Below are 6,139 nucleotides of genomic sequence, written 5' to 3'. Positions count from 1 at the left end.
TAACTCTGGAAGACAGGCAGAGAAGTGGATGACTATATATATTTACAGTATCCATATGCTACCCTTTCCCACCTAGGCAGCACCAAGCACTCAAAAAGAGAAGATTATTTAATCTCTCAGGTGTCCTTGCTTCCACTGACCCTGAAACAACAAAGTAATGTAAAAATATTCTTCAACCAAAATTCTACTCTCTACAGCTAACGATAATAATTCTGAGAACCACATTTTAGACTGCTGAGCTGTGCCCCCATAATGCTCAACTAAAGTACAATATTTGTAAATAAATTCAAGCACATTGTGAATTTCCTCAAATAAACTGAACCCGGGAAAGCACTAGGTGTGTGAAGCAAGTGATTGTGGCAACATATAATTTTATTGGGATTGGTTCATAATCCCTGGTTAACAATATGGCTACATCATAGATTTGCATGATTTTATCTTGGCAGATAGTATAGACAGTTTTATTTTTAGTCACATATATAAACGTGACTTGGCATTCACTTTTGAAAATCTATTTTAAGTACAAATCAACTATTGCAAATTGGCACATCATATGCAAATTCTAAGCTTTACGTATCACAGATACTTTTTGTATGATCAAAAGATTATTATAGTTGGATATGAATTCAGGAATGAAAGATGTTGCTGTGGGGCGGGATTCCAATATGGACGTGGACTTTTTATTTTATTGTTCTAATTCTATGTGACTACTACAGTATGTTCACACCTTTAGTCCATTGAGGAAACTAGTTTTCAGTGGTATGTTTATACATGGTTTTCATTGTAATAAATTCTCAGGAAAATTCTGAAATGTAGAGCGCGAAACACTTCTGCTAAACTCATCCATCTTTTCAGTTTCATGTTCTCAATTTGGGTTGCTGAAATAGAAGACCTCCAACATTCCCTCCAATTCCATTGTTCTGTTCAGTGTGGTTACCTGTTTTTAATATTACATTTTTAATGATACCTCAAGTTAGTCTTTTTAACTGTACTTTTTCATTAGTTTAATTTTATTCTAATTGCCAGTTGTCTTGAGTGCCATTTGTTAATAATAAATAGTTAAATATTCTGACATTCCAGCCAAAATCTGTACACAGGGAACAGTCTAAGATGTTCACCCTTTGATTGTTGACATTAGATTGTGTACTGTTTTTAGCGTCCTGTGAGTTGCCCAGAGTTGTGATTATGATATAGGCAGGTATACAAATCTTTTAAAATTAATTCAATAAATAAATAAGTTTAAAATGCTATTTTAACATGAACCTTATAGCTCCTAGTCTGCCATCTGCAAAATTTTAATTTTCCCACAGATGGAAACTTTCTGAAACAGTCAAAGGGTAGCCTATTTTGTCTTATAGGGGCGCTCTACTTCTGAACGTATCCCAGCAAGCTCCATGGGATTCTATGAAGCTCAGCCTGGAAAGGGGGAAGGAAACGGTAACTAGAATGTCAATGGAAGAAAATTCAGCTCTTTTGAGAACTTAAATTCTGCTTCTTATAGATTCTAAATGTGGGAGTTTGAGGGTTGTGTGAGGGGCTGTGCAGTTATCTTCTTACATATGTTCTCCTAGCTTAAATGTTTGTATAGAATATGATGATGTATGAAGACCTGTGAGCAAACTCCAGAAACACTTGGATTTCTGGAAATATTTTATTGCTAATGGGGTAGTGTACAGAATCTTGAGAGTCTGCCAAAATAATTATCTGCACAACTTATATCTGGTATAATTAAAATTGGAGTGACTTTCCCACGCTTTCCCCTGGACTCAAGAATCTTGTTTCCTTTCTTCTGTCTTGCTGCCTCTTCTGTGTTCCAAGATCTGTTAGTTATTCCATCACATGCCACTGGAATAGTGTTAGAGAAAACCATACAGCCTGCACAGGATCCAAGAACACAGCTGTTGCCTTTTGATCACACAGATAGCTCTTTCCTGAAATTCTGCCTTGCATGGTGAACTGGCTGGATTGAAAGCAAACTTTAGTATCAGCGTCTCTGAAGTAGACTGTTTATTGCAATAAGTGGGTTGGACTTATCTGATTCCCAACTCCCATTCCAAGCTCTATATTGTTTATGTATAAATCACAAACATGGATTTCCATCAATTAACTATAAAGAATGTGATTTCCTTTCTAGTATGATTTTTAATCTTTTTATATAAAAACCAGCATAATTCAGCACTGTTACAAAACATTGTAACTACCATAAGGCTTTACTTCTCAAAATTCTCAGCAATGGCCATGCTGGCTCTGGGATTTCAAAAGGGAAAAGAGATGAACAAGGGTTTGAAAATTTGAGGATAGGATGCAACAATAATAGCTGTTTTATGTTTGTTTGTTTTTATATTTTAGAATCAATTTTGACTCCTGGCAACTGCCTAGAGAAGTCCCTGAAATTTTCTTGCAAGATTTTTTGGAAATTGCTTACCATTGCCTGCTTCCTTGGGCTGAGAGAAACTGAATGACCAAGCTGTGCCTAAGGTGGTGCTAGAAAGTTACAATCTCCCATTTTGTAGCCTGATGCCTTGAACTGCTATATTAAACTGATTTTTGGCAAGGGCTATTTAGCTTATAAGGGGGGAAATGGTTACAAGGAACTATGATTAAGGTTTATAGAATTGTGCATGATAAATAAAGGATAAATTGTGAGTGGTTTTTCTCCATTTCCCATAACATTAAAACTAGAGGCCACCCAACGAAAATTACTACCAATAAATGTTTAACTAGTAAGAGAAACTATTTCCTCATGCAGTATGTAAACAGCCAGTAGAATATACTGCCAAAAGAAGTGATGTGGATTGCTAGATTTAATGACTGGAACTAGACAAACTCCTAAAGGCTGTCAGTGGTTACTAACATTGATTATTGATGTTTCTTGCAGACATGGGGATAATCTAACTTTCCAGACTAGGTGGATAGGAACTACTATGGGTGAAGACCTAACCTAATCTATTTGTGGGCTTCCTGATACATCTAGCTAGATGGGCCTAAGCAGTGTTTTTAGGACTCAACTAAATCAATGGGCCTTAAGCTAATTATGATTAAGTTTTCAAATCAATCATTGTTTTCCTTATTTGGCTACATGGGAACATTTTGTTTTTCCTTATAAGTAATAGATAAAGTATCTGGTTCACTAGACAGTGAGCATCCATCAAAAATAATTGGATCTGATATTCCTGAATCTCATCATTCAAGGGAATTTCTGATGTTAAAAACCCATGGTTAGAAAGCTGGATGCTAAGCGATATTCTCCTTCGTGGGTCTTGAATGCAGGCTATTTTCCACTAATGATATTTTGTAATCAGAAGAGTTTTGTTATATATTACAAGATGGTTTTACATTGCTGGATCAACAACTACAAGGCAAGAAATAAAACCAAACCAAACATGGAACTATATGCTGGAAAACAATTCTTTCTATTCTCTGACCTCAAGGAAGGAGATCTCATTAGAATGTTTTACATCCAACACACTGGATAATAATAATGTTTGTATATGAACACATCTAGAAGTTACTAAATTGACAAAGTTCGGTTTAGACTATAATTATTTCTATATATATTGAAAATTTTGGCTATCAGAATTTTAGAAATTTCACAAAAATATACAACTCAGTAGCTTTTTTGTTTGGAAATTAAATATGATACAAGCTCTTAAAATATAACAGAAGTAGTTTACATTACAAAGCAGATGACATCTGAAATATATTTGCTGAATATTATTTAATATTACATCATTCACATCCCCTCTCCCAGTTTTAGAAGTTATTCACATTATATGGATGAGTTACTCATTTGAGATTATGAGGGATGATCAGATGACATAGCAATGAAAAGCAACTAGGGAGCGAGAAAAACTCTGCAGATGAAGATACATGGCTTTACTGCCAATTTTTATTTTGAAAGAACTAGAGAATCTTTTCTCCCATTCCTACCCAATTCTTTATTGAGATTGCACATTGCAAGAAAATATTAGCAGTCCTTCAGAGAAGCTCATCCATCAACTATGCTATGTAGTGAAACAGATTGGACGCATGCAATTTTTATCTGGCAAGGGAAATTCCAGAAGCACTGATAAATTGTTAGAGGTCAGGGACTGGGATTTTCCTTTCTTTCTTATCTTATTCCTTGGAAAGAATTTACATTCTCTCTACTGCCATCAAGAGGAAACAATAAAGGAAATGTGTAGCAACAATTGCATGTTGTTTCATATTCAACTTCCTTAATAACTCTCCATCACTTTGTGAGTCTCATAGCATTCTGAGGCCAACTTCCTAGAAATTTTGCCTGACTCAAGCAATTACTGTATAATAAAGCTAGATTCTTATCTCCTTCACCATCAAAGCTTGAAGCTGCCACCTATCCCAGTTTGACTGATATTCTGCCTAGGAAACAAGCTTTGACCATTGCTATCCCACTGATATGGTCCTGCCCCTGCTGCTATGATGTGCCCCATTTGATGATTTTAAAAAGTGATTTTTGCTCTCGTGATATGGTTCTCCTGCCTCTAACACTGTGTATGTGTCAGAGACAGGAGAAGCCCTTCTGTCTGTCACATGGCAAGGTTTGTGGGAGGAAAAGTGATGGGGATGACCACCATATCCACATATAAAGCTACTGGCTACTTCTTTCCAGAAGATGAGAACAGTCCTGGATTAACCATTAAGCACAGGACATCAAGGTAGAGGGAACTTGAGTTTTTTTCTCGAGCTATCAAGCTCTTGGCTTCTTCACTGGTCCATTCAACTTTAGTTTTCAACACTTGGTGAATAGAGTAAATTTTTTCTCTAGGCAATATTGTTCCCAGAACATTATTATTTTATTTTCAAAAACTATTGCTTATATGTTCAAGTCAAGGTTATGTTATTTCACAAGTTTGTTTCAGAGATGAAATAAAAGTGCTTTTCTTATTCAGAACAATATTAAAATCTTATTGTTGGAGTATGTTGAGACAAAATATAATGTAGATAAAAACATAAACTACATTCACTCATAAATATAGTCATGAAGCCATCCAGAAAAGGAACTACTGGTACATATGACTTTTGTCAAACATGTACTGATAGCTTGATATTGTAACTTGCAATGTAAAAGGCTATACAGTATAGGATAGGTAAAGAAAGTCAAAGTCACAATGTACAAAGCAGAGAACATATTGGTTATGACTGATGGTTATCTGCCATAACGTTGGTATCGAGTCTTAGTGGTCACATAGACAGACTTTACCAGGGTGATCTGTTCTGAGTCTGGCCATTTTTGGAAACTGAATCAATCCATCTTTCTGGTGGTCATCCTCTCCACTCCCCTTCCACTTTTCCCACCATACAGATTTCTCAAGTAGAGAAGTAGATCTTTATATGATGTTTCCAAAATACAGTAACCTGAATCTGGTAATTTGTACCTCGAGTGAAAAATTGAACTTTCTTGCTTCTACTATCTATTTCTTTGTTTTCTTGATTACCTATAGTGGAGAAAAACAACATGGAAGGGAGGGAGGGAGGGAGGGAGGCAGGCTGGCTTCCAGAGGAATAGTATGAATAGACTAGTTCTTCACAATGTCTTCAGAGAAGGAAAGATGGGAGATCACCCACATTCACTCTGAACACTAGCTCTTTGTGAGGAGATCATAGGACAGTGATCTCTGACATGAGATCACTGATGGGGTGATGATGGGAATAACCATTTTGCTGACAATGTGGTTGGCACCTATCACAGGATACTAAGTTTGCAAACTTCATTTCTAATCATATTTGGAAATTGCTTGTTAACTATTGTAAAGGCTAGAAGATTGAATGTCAATGTATGTCTTTTCTTTCTTTACTATATTACTTTTTTTCCTTCCTATTTCCTGATTCTTCCTTTCCTTTGCACCTTTCACTCTTTTCTATTTTTCTTTCTTTTCTTTTAAATTAAATTAAATTAAATTTGACTAATGTAATTAAAATCATTCGTACACACCAGACACACATACACACACACACATGCCAACAAGCTGATGAAGATACAAGAAAGTTTTATTACTCAATTATCCAATTATGATTGGGGAATTTCCTTAATAGAACAGGTGTCTTAAACAATGATGGTTAAGTTTATATAGGATTTCCATACACATATTCATTAGTTAGTTAACAAGCATGATTTAAC

The sequence above is a fragment of the Pantherophis guttatus genome, chromosome 4 (genome assembly GCF_059756535.1).
Source record: "Pantherophis guttatus breed Tessera chromosome 4, ASM5975653v1, whole genome shotgun sequence".
Taxonomy (NCBI): domain Eukaryota; kingdom Metazoa; phylum Chordata; class Lepidosauria; order Squamata; family Colubridae; genus Pantherophis; species Pantherophis guttatus.
The sequence above is the reverse complement of the archived record's forward strand: the minus strand, read 5'-3'. Positions refer to the sequence as shown.